Here is an 18690-nt window from a genome sequence, read left to right on the forward strand (position 1 = left end):
CTCCATCCCCCTCTGTCCTCTCACCACATCCAGCAGCCTTGTCTGCGTGGCTTTTCAGCCAGGGAATGTTGTCAGGGAGGCGCAGAGGTGTAGGGGGAAGACAGACAGTGGATTGCCCCCCCCCCATCCTTCCTTCATGACCACGCGTCTGCTGAGCACCCCGGGTCCTGAGGGGAGCCAGGCACTGGTGGCTGCCTCCAAGGGATGGCACCAACTGGTCTGGGAAAGGTTCGCTGAGTCCAATTAAATCCCCGGGTTCTTTCCTTCCTGGGTCCTCTCCTGCTCCAACCCGCTCCTCCTCGGCCCCTTCAGTTTTCTGTAGGACTGGAACCATGGTGCATAGACCCACATCCTGGGGTATCATTCTCCAAGAAGTCCCTGGTCTGTTTATTGGTCTGCTTAGGTGGAAAGCTGGAGGAGGAGGAGAGTCCTTGGGGATAATGGATCAAATGTGCCCCCTGTTTTGTGGGCCTGGTTCCTGCACTGCTACTAACTAGCTAGTGCCTTTGAGCAAAGACTAGGAGCCCAGGGACCCTTTTTCTTACACCCTGGGGAAGTTTATCCAGGCCTAGAAGCTATGTGCCTGGGAAACAGCACTCAAAGGAATGGCCAAACCCTCCCGCTCCTCCCTGCAGTTTACAGACCTTGCCCCCTCCATCCCAGGGAGAAAATCCAAAAGTTCGAGATCCTGAGAGGCCCAAGCTGCTCTACCTTCTATTCTTATTTCTGTGCACTCTGTTGCTATCATTCATGCATAGCACTTAACATCACATGACATAATAAGCACTTGTTTGTTTATTGTCAGTCTTCCCCAGTACCATGTAATCTCCATAAGGACTGGGATTTTTGTCCATCTTGTATCCTCAGCTCCTCAAACAGAGCCTGAAACATAGTAGGTACTCAATAAATATTAGTTGCATAAGTGAATTGAAGGAATTTGAATTTGTCCTAACTTCTTCATCTCCTCTCCTGGGAACAGATAAGACCTTGGCTTCTCACTCCATGGGCTCTGTGGCACATCGTATTTTCCAAAAATGGCCACAGCAATACTTCTGGTCCCACATACTCTGGTCCACAACCTTGCCACTAGCCCCCTTTCAGCAGAGAAGTCTGTTTCCCCTCCACTTGAATCTGGCAGGGCCTTTGCGCCTGCCTCTATGAATAGAATGTAGCCAAAGTGATGCTCCTGACTTCCTAGTTCAGGTCATAAAAGGTGATATGGCACCCATCTGACTCTTTCTCTCTTGGGACAGTCACTCTTGGAACCGAGCCACCATGTAGTAAGGAAGCCCGGGCCACACGAAGAGGCCAAGAATTCCAACCAACAGCTCCAGCTAAGGTCTCAGCTGACAGCCTGTGCCAGCCCCAAGGTAGGTGAAAGCATGAGCCTTCAAATGATCCCAACTCTGGGCCTTTGAGCCACCTTAGTCAATGCCAAGTAGTGTTGCCCTTCAAGCTGCCCAGCTGACACTGAGAGGAGCAGAGACAAGCTATCCATGCCAAGCACTGCCCAAGTAGCAGATTCATGAGCAAACTAAATGTTGATATTTTAAGTCACTAAATTTCAAGATGGTTTGCCACCCAGCAGTAGATACCCAGTCTCCCACTCCACTGACTTCTCTTCAGGCTCCTACTTCCTGGGTATACCGTAGACCTCCTTGTCACCATACACAGAGCCACCTCTCTTCTGAGGCCTTCATCTCTGGGCTCCGTCCCTTCAGCCAGCCACTTTTTTGAGGCTCCTCAGTTCCCCTATCCCATTGCCACAGCTGCCTAGATACATATCAGAGAAGGATCTAAGCTGGCCCTTCTCTGGGCCTGCTCCCAAGAGGCTCAGCTCAGCAGGGGGAAACGACCCAGCCTTGCTGATTGGCACTACCACCATCTGATAATCCTGTTATATCCTCTGGTCAGCTCTCTCCCACCCTACACACAGCTACTCCTCCTATTTTCCATTTAACTTTGAATTCAACCCCACTCCTTGCCCTCCCTCCTACTTCACAGACACCATGGGAGTCACAGATTAGATCCCCACCCTCAGCATCTTGCCACCACACCACCCTGTCCACCTGCCCTCTGGTCCCCTTCACCCTAATCTCACTCTTGAACTCTGTGTCAGAGGAGCTCAACATCTAGGACAGTGGTGTACAATAGATCTTTTTTGAGATGATGGAACTGTTCTTTATCTGCACTTCCCTAGCCACTAGCCACATGTGGCTACTAAGCACTTAAAATGTGGCTAGTACAACCAAATAAATGAATTATTTTATTTTTCTTAATTGAAGTAGTTGGATGTGTCTAGTGGCTACTGTATTGTATGGTGCAATCTAGAGATTAGTCTTTCCCCCTTCCACGTCCCCAGCCTCACCTTACCCATCAGCGATTATCATGTCCTTCTCTCTATTATCCCCTTCCAACTACGGCCCCCACCCCTCATCTTTCTCTGGTCCTTTGCAGCTCGACTTCTTGATGGATTTGTCTCCACGGCCTCTTCTCTCACTCACATCTCAGCCCACAATCATCTAGCTCCCACACCTGCACCCTCTCCATGCCCCAGGTCTACACATGCTATTGTCCTCTCCATCCTCCCATCTGCTCCCCATCTAGTAAACTGATCCTCCTGGAAGCCTCAACTGAAAAGTCTGGAAAAAAGAAAAGGTTTTCTTAGGAAGCCTTACCTGCAACACCATCCCAGAATACGTTTAGTATCCTGGCTGTGTCTTGTGAACCTTGAGACTCAACATGTCACCATTTATTGCAAGTGCCCATGTAATTGTCAGGCTTCCCTGCAGACTGGTCACCCCATGAGGGTAGCAGCTGAGTTCCCTCATGCACCATTCCTCTACCAGGCACAAAATGTGTGTTCAGTCAATATTCGTTGAAGAAATGCCCTAGGAAGAGAGAGAGAAAAAGTCACAACCTAGTGGGGGAGACTATAGCTGAACAAGTAAGTGACGGCTGCTTTACTGGAGGACCCAGTAGGGCAGTGGGAGCACTGGAGTAAGGGGAACTGAAGGTTGGAAAAGACTTCACAAGAAAGTGACATCTCCAGTGGAAGTGAAAGGGCAGAATATGTTTACAGGTGATTAGGATGGTAGAGTATTTCAGGGAGAGCACAAAACCAGACATAAATGGCAAGGAGTAGAAAGAAATGGAGTGCTGGCTTGAGGGGTCAGAGAAGGGAGCTGTAAGAAAGGAGGATGGGGACTAGAGGTGGGCCTGAAGGAAAGGGTCTTGTCTTGTGGGTTGAGCACTTTATCCTCAACCAAGAAATGGCCTGTTCACTTTTGAGATTTTCCATTTGTCTCTTTCCTTGAAGGCTCATAGGGACTTTCAAGCGAGTAACCAAGGCAGTGGTATGGGGAACAGATTCAGGGGCATGAAGCGATGCTCAGGAGATGAGACAGGTAGGAACATGAACAAGCACAGAGCAGCAGGGATGGAGAACAGAGGACCACTTCTGGAGAGTTTCCTACAGTTGCAATAGCCGGACTTAGGTTGCTGCTAGATGGATGTGGGGGAATAATGAAGCAAGAGGTGTCAGCAGTGACTGCACAGTACTGGATAGTGTTGCCTGAGAAGGGAATTTGACAGAAAAAGGAGGTGTTGAGGAGTCCATGGCAGCCATAGAGCTTCCCTGCTCAGCTCCCCCTTTGACAGAGAACCTTCCACAAGAAGTGTAATTCATTGACAGCTTCCAGGTAGGAGTGCCTTTAGGCTCTGCCTATACCTTCACACCAAAGTCACTCACTGCCATTGGCTCAGCATGGCCATTTCTGGCTAGCTCAGGACTCATCTCTGGGTGATCTTGACGCTGGAACTCCCTGTTGGGCTGGCAGAGGCTTTCTCAGAACCACAGTGCAGTCTGAGACTCTTCCTATTCAGTCCTCTTCTTTCCCCTTCTCCTTTCTCAGGCGTCAGACCTGCATCTCAGTCTAAAGGCTCTGCCCTCTTACTCTTGCTCTCTCTCACTTTATCTCCCATAGCCATTCCCCCCAATAAACCTCTTGCACATCTAGTTCCATCTTGGCATTCGCTTCTCAGGGGACAGAGCTGACAGGCATAAAAACCCACACCAGTGCTTTACCCTTCTTGAGCCCTGTGTGAAGTGCTCCCATGCATCAGCTCATTATCCTCCCAGCAGTCCAATGAGGTAGGCACCCTTATCTTTACAGCCGAGGATTGGGGCTTCAAGAGAACAAATGCCTTGCCCAGGGTCGCATGGCTGAAGAGTGATGGAGTCCAAAGTCAGGCCTAGGTGTGCCTTACTCCAAAACTCAGGCTCTCATCTCCTCTACTGGCAAGTCTTTGGGGGCTGTTTGGGGTGAAAGTGTCCTGGAGACAGTGACCAGGCAGATGAGAAAGACCGAATGGGTGATCCTGAGAAACCTCTAGGCCTTACTTTTTCCATCTCTGTGACTTTGGGGACACACACAGATGTCCATACTTGCATGCACATGAGCATGTACACACACGCGCGCACACACACACACACACACACACACACACACACACACGTGCCAGGATCTACTAGGCTGGGAAAACTGGTTCCACAGTGTGGCCCAGCAAGCAGTGGATTAGGAGTAAAGAGATTGGGATTCCAGCTAGGGGCTTTAGTCACCAGCTAAATTACCTTAGGCAAATGACTTGGTTCCTCCAGGAACCTTAATTTCCCCAGAAACTGATAATCTGTTTCTACTGACAATCTGGTACCCTGGTGTTAGATGCCCTTTTCTGCTACAGCCTAATTTCTTGTCCCAGAACTGCCTGTCCAAGGCACCCAAGGAAAAAAAAGGTAGGTGGTTTGTTTTTGTTTTTGTTTTTGTTTCTGGTTTTCAAGGTGAACTGTGCTCTTGGCTCAGGAGCCTGAAAGATAGTCTTTGCAGCCAGGGTTGGAATACCTGAGAACCATTCAGGTTAATAGCAAGGCCAGGCTGCCTGTGAAGAAGGCTTCTGGGTGGCAAGGAGAGGAATGGGAGAGAGGAGCCCACCCAAGACTTGTTTGAGCCTATACCTGGGCCTGTCCATGTTCATCATGAAGGCCCCATTGACAAAAGTGTGCTTTCATTTGTAGTGCCCCTCTCAGCTGCCTGCTGTGGGAGGTCTAACCAGTTGTGTGCTGCTGAGTGTTTAACAACAGGCTCTGGGGCAGGGGCATCTTGTTTTCTAGCATTTGCCAATTTCCATAGAGTAAATCTTTCTACCACAGCCAATTCCAAGCTACCAACTTGTCGTCACTGGATGCAGAGGTGGGAAGAGTTGCACACAGTTGGCTCCATTCTTGTGAGCTAGAGCCAGTGCCAACACACCACTGCATCAGCCCCTGTGGTTAAATGACTAACAGCTCCCCATTTATGGCCAGGGATTCTTAAGTTCAGGGGACCAGGTTGAGAGCAGAAGAGTCAGCCAGAAGGAGCAAGTGTTAGTGTCTTCAATTAGTTGTGCCTATTGGCTGGGCTGACAGTCTAAGAAGGAACATGGCACCAGGTGCCAGATCACAGCTGAAGGTGTCACTGGACATTCTGACCCAATGTTTGTTCTTGCATTTGTTGTCTCTTTCTGATGACTCTCTAGAACTCAGATCTTGCACGTGGCAGACACTTGATATATTTCTGAGAAATCTATGAAAGCTTATATCCAGGCCTTTCTGTCAGAGGCGTCTAGGAGAGCAGTTTGAAGGCTGTGCTACAGCCTTGGGTGCTCTGGGCTGTGTGGAGCTGCCAGGTCAGATTGGGGAGAGAATTGTTCAGGGAATACAGAACTCCCACTGAGTCAGAGAAGAGTCTTCTGAACCAAGAGTGACTACATAGCTCCCCTTCTAGAGAGGGACCCCTCAAATCAGGCCTTACGGCCTGCAAGCTAAAGGCCGTTCCCCAGCCGCTTATCCTCAGACCACTTTTCCTCACTTCCATCCCCTCCTGCTTCTGCCCAAATAACATGAGATCCTTTTCTTTCTTCTTCCTTTCCTTTGTAAAAAGGAGAAGGGTAAGTTCTGCTCAAACCTGCTACTCTTTCAGGAATTGCTGTGAATTAGACTGAATGACACCACACATGCGACAGAGGACAAGCTGCTTCTCAAAGCCCTGTGTGGGCACCTCTGATAACCACCTTGGTGGCTGTCTTCATGCCTGAGGCTCACTAGGGTTTCTAGGGCCAGGCCAAGAAATCGCCAAGGACAAGACAGGCGATGTCTGCCTGGAAACTCCTTGGAGCCCACTCCCCTCAGAGGCCCTTCCTTCAGTGTGAGCCAGGGGGTGAGTTTCCCTGAGCTAGAGCTGAGCCTGACAAGTGACACTTTGATGAGAGACGTGAAGAAGAGTCCCTGGGGAGGTTGTGGAGTCTGGTTCCTGCAGACAGTGTCTCCCCTGAGGCAGTCTTCGTGCTTGAGTGCTGTGTGTGTGTGTGTGTGTGTGTGTGTGTGTGTGTGTGTGTGTACACACATCCTGCTTCTCTGAGGAAGATTCTCTGAGCTCACAGCAAGCTTTACAGAGATCCTTCTGAACACTAGTGGGGCCCACAGACACGAAGAACAGACATGGCAAACCAGCTACAAGCTGCTGGGTTCAGGAGATCCTTCCTGGGGGTTTCCCTGTCCTCACCTTCTTGTTGCCAGCTGGTTCTCTTCTAAGCTGCAGATCTCACACAGTGTGGTAAGGAAGGAAAGATCCAGCCTTCAGGCATGTGAATTGCCTGACAGTCTAAACCCCTGCATTATGCATGGGCCATCAGCCCTGGGCTAGGCACTAGGCAGACAGAGAAATCAATAAAACAGGGTCCCTCTCTTTAGAGAGCTTGCTTGCAGTCTAGTCACTGTAGAAGATGGTAAGGGTCATATGGTCCAAAGAAGCCAAGGTCACATGAAAAGCTTTCTGAAAGAACTAGCATGTGAACTTGAAAAATGTCTAAGCCAACAAAAGCCCCAGGAAATGAAACAGGAAAGAGAACTGGTTCTGTCTTCCAGCAGGGGCTTGTGGTGCAGTGTCAGCGTTCCTTTGAGGGGAAGAAGATGGAATGAATATGAAGGGGAGCAAAGAATCACAGAAGCTCCAGGTGAGACAGTATGCCAGCCATCTAGTCCTCCAGGTCCCCTTCCAGATACCAACAAGCAGAGTAGGCATTTCCTTCATGCCCTGCAGGGAGTACACTAGGGTCACACACGATCCTCTTAATTAGATGGCTCTGAATGTCTCAGTCCCCACGTATACTGAGCAAAAAGGTGCTGCTCCCTTTCTCTTCTCCTTGGGGCTTGCAAGGGCAAATCCCATTCCTCTTCCACCAACAGCTCTTCAAATATTTGAAACAGTACTGTTTTAGTTATCTATTGCTGCCTAAGAGGCACCCCACAACTTAATGGCTTAAAACAGCAATTGACTTTTTCTCACCATTCATGGGTCAGCTCTGCTCAATGGGTGGTTCTTCTATTCCACACTGCATCAGCCAGGGTCACTCATGCAACTGCACTCAAGTGGGAGTTTGGCTGGATCCAAGACATCCCAGATGGCCTTATTCATGTCTTTGACAGTTGGCTAGCTGTTGGCTGAGCTGCCTCTGTTGTCCCCTACTCGGCCTCTCTCTACAGCAGGATAGCCCAGGTTTCTCACCTGGCAGTTCTATTCAAGGGAGCCAAAACAGATGCTGCCATATCTCTTAAGGCCTGGCTCAGATGTCACATGGCATCACTTCTACTGCATTCTTTTGGTCCAAGCTAATCGCAAAGCCAGCCTAGATTCAAGAAGAGGGTAAATGGACTCATTCTTTCTTCCTTTTGATGGGAGGAGCAGCATGCACACACAGGGATGGGAGGAATTGTTGGCGACCAATTTTGTGCACAGTGTGCCAAATCCCATCACATCCCTTGTATCTCAACTCCTCCAGGCTACATAGTCTAGATCCCTTCAGAAGCTCCTGACAGGCCCAAAGTTCTTTCTTCAAAGCCATCCCTCCCCCTCAGAACCCACTCTGGGTTGGGAACATCCTTTTTAAGCCTGTCCTAGAACCTCCTTCAGTGTGGTGGGTAGGCCATTGAGCAGCATGGACTATTGAGAGCTTTTAGAGATGATCTGGAGAGATGAGTTGAGGCCAGAGTAGGCTCTTACCTGTAAGGCAGCTCCCAAATTGACTAAGGCCAGAGGATGGGGGTGAATGAGAGGAGCTTTCTAACTGAGGATATTTAGAGCTCCCTTGTCTGAAAGGCCCTTAGGAGAAAAAGCTTCCTTGCTGGTAAAGACTCTGGAAAACGTTGCACAGGAGAACAAAGCATTCTTTAAAAACCCTAAAGATTCCCCTTGTCCCAGCTGGTCATTTGGAGCAAACACTACTGGTTAGGAAACTCATAATACTTAGTTGCCAATTAATCACTTAAAGCTCTGTGACGTCCCATGTATTGTCTTGGGTTGTTATTTAACTATGGCAGTGTTTATGCTGCCAGGCGCTGGATGGAGCCTCTAAGACAGACTGCAGACTATCTCAGGACACCTTCCTGGTGACAGAGTCCCTCCTCTCAATCTCTCTCTCTCTCTCTCTCTCTCTCTCTCTCTCTCTCTCTCTCTCTCTCTCTCTCTCTCTCTCTCTCCCTCTCTCTCTCTCTCACACACACACAATGATAATTTTTATTGTCTTCTTTATTTTCTTTTGTATTTAAATATTTTCTCTATAATGAGTATATTATGCTTTCATAACAAGAAAAAATGTTATAAACAAATTACAGATTCAAGGAGCTCCTGACAAAAATGTTCATTGCAGTGTTACTTATATTAACAAAACTTGAGAACAGCAACAGTGTCCAGCAACATGAAATTTGCTAAATAAATTGTGATGAATCCATGGAGTACATAATTCTGAAGCCATTTAAAATGATGCTCTATAAGACTGCTTAATGATACAGAAAAATGATCACAGTGAAACATTAAGTGAGAAGACAAGAAGCATTCAAAAATTTAAGAGTTTGATCTAAATCATGATATATAAAAATATATTGATAAGGGCTAGCATTTAGTAGGCATTTACTATGTATCAGCACTTATAGGATCATCTCATTCAATTCTCGCAACATCCCTATAAGGTAAGTACTATTCATTCATAGCCTCATTTTAAAGATAAGAAAACTGAGGCATAGAGAAGTTAAATAACTTATCTAAAATGACACAGAAAGCAAGACTCCTCTCCTACATTCTTAACCACTATGCTGTGTACATATATTATAACAGCTTGGAATGAGATGTGTTAAAATTTTTACAGTGGTAATGTCTAGCTAGAGTTTATAAGTAGTTTGTATTACCTTTGTTACTCTTTTCTGTAAGTTCCAAATTTTTCACAATAGGGCATGATTTACTTTCACCACTGGAAAGAAATATTAATTACTTTAAAAATAAAAATAAATGGGATCTCTCCCCTTCAAAACTCTACCCAATGAACTTAAGGCTTGCAGCCTTCCTTTGATGCTCGGACCCACTGTTCTGGCCCCCACTGGATTTCCTCTTCACTCTCTTCCTTGGCAGCCAGCTCTTCATCAGTATTTGACCGGACCTTGCATGTCCTCAATAGCTGTGGCAAGGCAGCTGCTTCCCCCACACAGAGCCTCCCCATCCCTTCTACCACCCCACGCTGCCTGCACATCCCCCTGGTTTCACAGCCCCAGCATCTGGCAGACACGTGTGTATATCCCAACTCCTCCTGCCTTGCACACATCTTGCCAACCTGACATCACCCACAGCAGCCAAAGTCTTGATATAGGTAACTGCCTCTGAAATCACATCTTTCCACTGGCTACCCAACACAGGGAAGCCCAGAGCAGTACAAACAGCTCAAGACATTATGGTGGGAGTCTGAGGCTGTCATGGAGTGGGGGCAGGGAGCACCAGAAACTCCATTCATGTGATAAAACCTGGAGGTAGGGTCTCGCTATTATTCAGAGCAAAGAGGTCATCCTCAGACTCATTGATATTCAGTTCAAGCCCCAATGGGATTCACTTTGTCCCTGTGAATGTCAGCCTGTATTTATCAGTCAGTCAACAAATATTTATTGAGCCCAAGGCAGCAAGTTACAAGGTACTTGGGATAGGACAAGGGTTCATGGGGGGTGGGGAGGGACAGTGGGCCCCTTATCTTCTACACCACACACACACACAAACACATACACACACACGCACACACACACACATTCTGGAACCACTAACATAGGAACCTAGGAGATTGGTTCTGGTAGATTTCATATAGTTTTAACAGATGGTTTATAGGCTGTTAGATAAAGCGGTAAATGGATCATTGTTCCCCAATTCCTCTCCCCTCCCTGCATTACAATTATCCACCCATACCCCTTGACATGTAATTTTGCAGTTTTTCTCACTAGAAGTAAAGTATATTTCCCCAGCCCTTGACTTGGGTTTGGATCTGTGACTTGCTATGAGCAATGGGATGCTTGCAGAGGTGATACAAGCAGAGTTTTGCAATGTACTTGCAAAGCGGGGCTAGTCCTCGGATGCTTCTGCCAGTATCATGAGAAGAATGGGGCCCAGCTACTGTCAAGTCCAAGGAGCTGGTCCAGACTTCCCTCTGCCCCTAGCTGAATTTTAAATGGCAATGGCTGAGGCACCAGTCTAAGTATTTGAACATCTACTGTCTCACTCAGTCCTCTCAACAGCTTAATGAGGTAAGGCCCATTTTACAGATGAGGAACCTGGATCACAATGAAGTCACCTGGCCGAGATCACATGGCTAGGGAGTGGCAAGTGAGAATTTGAACTTAGCAGTCTGGATCCAGAACCTTCCAGGTGAGCCACCATCATGAACTACTCCTATCACTTACTCCTGACTCCCTAGGAACCTCATCAACCAGTAGATTCTGGGTTCCTGGGTTGGTCAATTCCAGACAAAGGGAACATTTCTTACCTGTGGCGACCTGGTAGCTGTGTTTTATCTCAACCCCTGGCTGATAAAGACTCTAGAACATTCCTGCCCACTACCACCACCACCACACACCAGCTTCAGAGACCCAAAACACCTGACCTTCATCTCTGGGCCTCCAGAACCAGCCTGTGGCACTGACCATGCTTCTGACACCCTGGGAGGAGCTGAGGATAGGCCTCCTAGAGTCCCATCCCATCTCCCATTAGAATTGAAACCTCAGGCAAAGAATGAGATGATCACTTTTTTCAACCTCCTGCCAGTGTCATGGGCTGCCTTGGTTAGTCATGAGGGGCAGGCCCTGAGCCCTTATCTCCAAACCCCCAGGTCCATCACAGGACTCTTGGAATAAGACTCCCACAGCCTGAGAACTACAGTGTCCTGAGTTTAATCTAGAAGTAGAGGTCCCTCTCCATTCTACAGCCCCTAAATGTCGCTAAGGTTTTCTGACACACATGCTCAATGACCTCACTTAATGTCAGTGATAGGTTCTGTGACTAAAGGAAACAATGAATAACGAAACCAATTTTACCATAGGCTAATTGGTATAAATGAAAATTATGTTCCCACAGCATCTCATCAACATTATAATGAAAGGATGTTATTTGAGGAACTGCCTGCTGTATGTGTGTACAACTAATATGTACACAGATATCTTAATTTTGGCCTCAAACTCTTGAAGGGTAGGACAGGTGGGTGGAAGTACTGTCCATTGCTGTTAGAAAAGAAAATTTATTTTAGTCAAACACTAATTTACACTAAGTCCAGGGGATGGTTAAACAATCTTTCACTTTTCTCCATGCAGAGAGATATCTGTGATTAACTCTGAGCAACAAAGACCAAAAATAAGATTGCCCAAAATTAGTCAAAAGTGTATCTTTCACTCAAATTCCAAGCTAAGTGGTTGGGGTTGGTATGGCAGCTCTGTTCCCTGAAACTTCAGGGACTGTGGCAGGTGGTATTTTCCAGAACTGGCCACAATAGTATCTCTCATCCCTCACACTCTTGTGCAATGTGACCTTGATGTTTCTCCCATCAAAAAGGAGAGTCTAATTCCTTTCCCTTTGACTCTGAACAGCCTTGTGACTATTTTGGCCAACAGAGTTGGCAGAGTGATGCTGAGAGACTTCTGAGAGTGGATCACAAAAAGCCATACAGTTTCTTCCTTGTTACTGGAATATTCTTGCTTTAGGCTCATGGAAAACATTCAACTACCCTGAGACCTCCATGCTGTGAGCATGCCAAGCCACATGGAGAGGCCATGCATAGGTGCTCTGATTGGCGGTCCTAATCTCTAGTCATCTATTCCAGACTCCAGACATACAACTGAAGCTATCTTGGATCTTCCAGACCAGCCCTTCAGCCAGCTGAATACCACTGAGTGACCTCAGCCAATACTATCAAGAGTGAAAGAATTGCCCAGCCAAGCCCTTCCCAAATTCCTGACCCACATAATCTATGAGTACAAGGAAATGGCTGTTTTAAGCACAAACTCTGGAGTAGTTTGTTAGACACCAAAAGTAACTGAAACAGGGATTCAGGTTCCATCCAATTCATTGCTCTGCCATACCTGAGGTGGCTTTGTCCTCATTGTTCAAATTGGTGTTTAGAGCTCCAACTATTATATCTGCATTCCAAACAGTAGGATGTTGGGAGTGAGGAAGAAATGCAAAGGACATGGCCCAATTCCTGTTAAAGATGTACCTGGAAGACGTCTCAAGACATCACATCATATTAGCTAGTATTTAGTCATGTAGCCATACCTAGCAGTAAGAGAGGGTACAAAATATTGTCTTTATTCTGGATGACTACGTGCTAAACTAAAAATGAGGAGTTATATTACCTAAGAATATAAAGAAAATGAATATTATAGCAGTCTGCCACAGCATCCAAAATTTCCTTTGCTCTTTCCCTCCTCCTTTATCCCTCTCCTATTTATTTCTACATTCTCAGCCCACCCTAGAATCCTAACTTGAACATCAAGGCTGAAGAAAGCTATAGATCTTCGGAGTGAAAATCCAAAAGACAAATGAGCGTTTCTTTAGCTAGTACTGAAGACACCTCTCAAGGCATAATTTCTGTTGCTAACAAAGTCCCTGTCCCTTTTCTTTCCAAAGACCCCTTCCCACAAAGGATGAGGAAAGATGGTAGGTTGAGGCAGGGGAGGGAGAATCTTGCCTGCCACGTATATTAACTAAAGATCTGTTAGTGTGTCCAGAACTGGCTCATCTAATCCTTGCTCTAAGATATGGCATCACCATTATCTTATTTTAACAGTTGAAAACACCAAGGCTAAGAAAACTTAAGTGACTCACTCAAAGTAACACAGCTAGAAAGTGGCAAGGACAGCAGGGCTGCTTTAGCAACTGTCACAGCTTATCCTTGAGCACGAGGTCAGGTGCCAGGCCCCGGACAGTTGGTCCGTAAACAACAGGTTCAAGTGCGTCCCACGCCTGAGTTCATCAGAGGAGCCACCTGTGTTCTGCACTGTCTGCTGAGATGCTGTGCCTCTCTCCTCCCTATCAACTCCTTCTCACTCCTGCAGGATCACTGGTGAGTGTGCCTGAGGGCACGAGGCCAGTGTTGTGTTTAATCATCCACTACCTCTGCCAAGAGCAGCATCCTTGACTCCTGTGACACAGACAAGCTCCACAGTGGGGCTGTCAGAAGCAAAGCTATAGTGGGGTGGGGGGTGGCTGCAGCAGAGGCACTGTGAGTATGTTCTCTTTCAGTTCATGTTGGGTTCCATTACAGAACCACATGCCCCAGCCTGAGCCTCCAATCTGGCTCTACTCAGAGACAGGCTGATGCAACACACACACCATGTAAATCAGGGAGCTTTACTATGTAAAGAACCATTGCAAATGATAAAAAATGTTCTAGAGATGGTTGTATAACAATGTGAATGTACTTAATAGCACTCAAGTGTATGCCTAAAAATGGTTAAAATACAAATTTTATGTAATATATTTTATAACCATTTATCAGCTCAAGAGCTCAAGAGTCTACAGCTTGGACTGGGCTAGGCTGGACAGTTCTAATGGACTTACCTGGGCTTTCTCATGTAGCTGTGATCAGCTGGCAGGTTGCTTGGCACTGATTGGTCTAGGAGAGCCTCACTCATGTCTGGTGGTAGGTGCTGGTTGTCAGCTAGTGGCGGTAGTGACTGGGCCACATATCTCCAGCTGCATAACCCAGGCATATTCACCCGTTGGCAGTTGTACGGGTCTCAAGAACACAAAGAGAGGGCAAGTCTCAACATGCAGGCACTTTTTAAACCTTTACTAATCATGTCTGATAGTATCTCATTGGCCAAAGCAAGTCACACTCCTCAAGCCCAGAGTCAGTGTGAGTGGAGATGACACAAGGGAGTGAATACAGGAGATGTGAGCAAATTGAGAGTCACTACTGCCACACAGCTTGTTTATGAAGTACTGTTGCAGTTATAATGTACATTTCTGACCACACAGGCACATGGTTTCAAAATAGAAAAGAAAGCTGGTTGCCCAAGCCAGCAGTTACTTTAGTCATTGAAGGTACAAGATGCCCTCAGGCAGAACTGTGGTTTCCAAAAGTGAAGACCACAGAGAGAGAACATTCTAGCATGAAATCTTCCCACCAAGACCCAGAACAAAGCCCACTTCCTCAGCTCTTAGGGATTTCTAGAAAGTCTAGGAGAGCAAGCAGGATACCCCCAGCACATCCCCCAGCCTTGTTTGTGGAAGTGTCAGCCTCTCCCATTCATCCCTACAGGCAAATTGTGATTCCTTGCCCTGCCCCCATCAACATAGAAATGCCGAAAATTTGGGTTTGAAGGAGAAGGGATGGATAGTGAAAAGCAAGCAAAAATTACTCCTTCCATAATTTTCCTTTTTTGCCTTGACCCAAGGAAGAGCAGCCACAGCTGACTGTTCTCTTTCACAGGTGACCTGCCTCTCTTATGAGGGTGAGGGGTGTCCTGCCCTGGTTGCCTGTGTAGGGCCAGCCACCACAGGTAACTGAATAAGAAAACGTAGCCACACCCATAGCACAAGTCTGCATGGGGAGGTGGACAGCTGTGGTCAGCTCCACCAACTATCACTGAGTGACCTTGGGAAAGTTAACCTCATGTTGTTGCTTTTCTCATACATGTAAACCAACAACTAGATTAAGCCCTCCTGCAGGGCCATCCCCAGGATCTTACACCCCAGCTCTTGCAAGTGACTGTCCATAGCACATAGAATATGCTTAACAACCATGGCTTGTCTTTCAAAATGGCTGTCTCCCAAGCTACAAGAGAAGAAAGCTTCTGACATCCAGGCCAGGGTGACAGGGCACCAAGGTTGCTTTTAAACCGATGGCTGGACAGCACATCTAACAGCCCTCTCTTCATTCAAAGGGCCATTATGGCAGTGATGCTCCCAGCCCCCTGGGCCTGATTCCGGACAGCCTCCCTCTCCTCTGCCCAAGAACCACCCCAAAATCTCCACCTCACATAGTCTAAGGATGTCCCAACTGTCCCTTCCCTCATAACCCTACTTCTCACAGCTCAGGCAGGGTCAGGGAGGTGGCCGGATAGGAAGACAGTATCACCAAAAGTTCCAAGAAGCAGGCCAAATCATAGCCCCATGCGCAGCCTCTCTAGAATGTGGGAGCCATGCTGTGGAAAGAATTTTGATTTTTCTCTTCCCCAGACTTCCCCTTCAACAATGCCAACTGGGGGGAAGTAGGGACAAGAGAGCATTTTTAATGACTTCATGTGGTTGCAGCTGTCCTCCAGGATGAAGCATCCTTTGGGAAAAAATAATTAGGATTCTCATGGACTAGAGAAAGAAAAAGGCCAGGAGATGGTGTTCTCTCATTCCTATTCCATGAGACAGGTGCCCCTCCAACAGCCGCACCTCCCCCATTTTACATCCCTATGGTCTACCTGATTTCACCACTCAGCATGTTCAGCTATCCTGCAGCACACCCCAGGTTATCCAGGTGCTATCAAGCTCATTTTGCATGTTCATTCCACAAACACTGCCTCCACCCAGTTCAGTTGGTTTATTGCAAGTTCATTGGTCTCTCAGCACCCCCAGCTCCATCACACTCAGTTTCTTATTGCTACGTGTCAGTTGCATAATATTTGCCCAGTCTTGCATGAGGTAACAAAAAAAGTCTCTGCCTCCCTTTTTTTTTACTTAGACAGGGCTGGAGTGAAGGAGACAAGGGTAGTCCCAGTAGCCAGCATGTCACCCTGGTGCTAGGACACTTGGAGCCTTCCTCATTGGGCTCTCCTATGGAGCCTGGAAAGAATGAACTGCCATTTTTTCCTTATGGGTCAAGTTGGGAATGCTGCAGGCCTCCTACTATCCCCTGTGGGCTCCCTGCTTCTTCATGGCTAGGGAAATCTGGCCATTGTTAAATTGGGGAGGGGGGACTTAGATATGGAGAGGGCGACATAGAGGATGACATAAGTCCATCCTGGCTTTGAAACTCTAAATAGAAGCTACCCTCCTTTCTCCAGGTTCAGAAACGTGGACAAATAGCTTCCCACTTCCCAGGGCCAATGCCCAGCTCTGGCTGGAGAGGAAGGAGAGGGCGGGCTGAAGGAGGGAGGGGGTGGCAGCGCCGCCACTGCTGCTGCTGCCCCCTGTGTATAAAACTCCCTTTGTATGCAGGTCGCCGGCTGCTCCCCATGCCAGGTGCAGCTGCCAGGATTCTCAATGCGGTTTGAACACAATTTGCCAGTGTTGGTTCAGCTCCACTGGCTTCCAGTTGGGGGGCCATATGCTGCCTTTAATCTGCCTGTGTGATTCTCACCGATGTCAATAGGCGCGGGCGGGTGGGTGGCTCAAATGGCCCAAGAGCCGGGGCTGGGGAGGTGTTTCCATTGCTGCCAAGCAGCCTGGCTCTCCACACCAAGGACCACCGGCAGCGGGTCCTCACAGGAAGCCGTGGCGCTGGGCTGCAGGGACAGGCGGGGCCCTGGCCACTGGCAGCTGCCCCTATGTCTGGCTGTGGCGCGTGGGAGCCTCTCTGGTCAGCCATCCCCATAGCCGTCATTGGGCCTTGCCCTCTGCAGAGATCCCTGCCAAGGAAGTCGGCCGGGGAGGTGCCAGTGCTCAGTCCAGACTTCACATTTCCCTCATTCTTTCTTTAATTGGATTTTTGGTCCTGCTGGGCAAAATAAGCTTTCCACTGGCAAAGCACTCTTGCCTCTTCTGAGAGTGCGCTGGTGCCCAGAGGCTCTGGGCAGCTCTAGGCAGAGTGTCACCTTCTTCCCCTAACAAAGCATTCATTTCTTCTCTCCAGAGATGCAAGAGTGCTGTACGCACACATATGCATGCACACGCACACGTACCACACACCACACATACACCACCACATGAACATACATACAATACACACCACATGCACACAAACGCATTTCCCACCACCACCATACATACTACACAATACATGAACACATACTCACCACACACACTCCTCCAGGTCCAGGCAAACCCAGCCTCCCTCCGAAAACTTGATTTTGAAGCCTTTGAAAACAGTGATTCTCACTAATCAGGTGAAGATCCTTGCTCAGAATGGCACAGCATCTGGCTCCACGGTCTGAGCTGGGCCTAGGGACCAGCTGCACCTTCAGCAGCTGGGCTGCCTCTTTCTGAGTAGTTAGACCTCCCTTACCCAAAGCCCTGCAAGTCCCAGTTTTGTACTCAGCCACAGATTAAAGCAAGAAGAAGCCACCTCCCCTCCGTCCTTGACAATCCAGCAACCAGGCTTAGCTTTGTGAGTGTTTGAGGGGTTGGGGGAGGGAGAGGCTGAGGGAGAAACAGCAGGCAAGCTGGAGTCTGACTGAGAAGTGGCATTTTACTAGCAACACGCAACAGAAGACATTTGGATACTCTGAAACTTGGACTGAGCATTAGGGAAGAAAAGGAGGGAAGGAAGAGAAAGAAAGGGGAGCAGGGGGAGGAGGGGATAAGGGGAGGAAGGGTGGAAAGGGAGAGGAGAATGAAATGGGAGAAAAGGAGAAAGGGGGAGGGGAAAGAGGAAGAGAGGAAAGGAGGGAGAAGAGCAGGGGAGACAGGAGGGGGAGGAGAAAAGAGGGAATGTAGAAGGGAGGAGACAGAGGAAGGAGGGAAGGAGAGGGGGAAAGGGAGGAGAAAGGGGATGAGATGGAAGAACAGGAAAAGGGAAGACAAGTAGAAGGGAGGAGAAGGGAGAGGGGAAGGGGAAAGGAAAAAGGGAAGAAAAGAGGGATGAGGGGAAAAGGGGGAAGAGAAAGATGAACAAGAAGAAGTGGAAATAGGAGGGAGAAAAGGGAAGGAGGGGAGGGAAATAGCAATCCCCCCACCCTCACCCCCACCTATTTTAAATGGAGGTGCGTTTTAAATAGAGGCCATTCTGAGGACAGGCAGAGCTAAACCCTAACCTCTCCTAGGTTCAGGCTGGCAGATAAAGGAAACACCGCCTGGGGGATCCGCACCCTCCTAGAATTGTCACTGTGCCAGGGAGCCCAGCAGCCCTCCATCCCTGCTCCTGGGCTCTGGAGGCCCCACATTTCCCAATGGCTGTGCCCTTCCACCCAGGGCCTGCGAGTGTTAGAGACCTCCAATGACCACCTTAAGCAGCCCTCCCCCAGGGTTGTAAAGGCGCCTATTAAAACACCCCGTGATCAACCCCAACAGCGGCCGGAAAGCTGCCAGTGGTCACATACATCACAATATTTCAGAGTCCCTGTTAACAAGCACCCATTAAAATTTGACAACCAGGTAGTAGCACAGAAAGTGCTGGTTTTGAAAAAAGACTTGAGCGTTTTCT

General features: G+C 48.1%; 2 long non-coding RNA genes across 2 annotated transcripts; one reads left to right on the forward strand and one right to left on the reverse strand.

Annotated features, from left to right (window-relative positions):
• Positions 1 to 476: 476 nt before the first annotated feature.
• On the forward strand, positions 477 to 13788 carry LOC118607788. Its single transcript, XR_004952822.1, has 4 exons — positions 477 to 1370; positions 6962 to 7050; positions 10667 to 10769; positions 12214 to 13788. It is a non-coding gene; the product is annotated as an uncharacterized LOC118607788 (long non-coding RNA).
• On the reverse strand, positions 2399 to 17524 carry LOC107516654. The gene is made up of 3 exons (XR_001598347.2): positions 17345 to 17524; positions 13953 to 14130; positions 2399 to 2891 (listed from the first exon to the last, which is right to left on the reverse strand). It is a non-coding gene; the product is annotated as an uncharacterized LOC107516654 (long non-coding RNA).
• Positions 17525 to 18690: the final 1166 nt, after the last annotated feature.

Source organism: Rousettus aegyptiacus, unplaced genomic scaffold, assembly GCF_014176215.1.
Source record: "Rousettus aegyptiacus isolate mRouAeg1 unplaced genomic scaffold, mRouAeg1.p scaffold_m13_p_9, whole genome shotgun sequence".
NCBI lineage: Eukaryota > Metazoa > Chordata > Mammalia > Chiroptera > Pteropodidae > Rousettus > Rousettus aegyptiacus.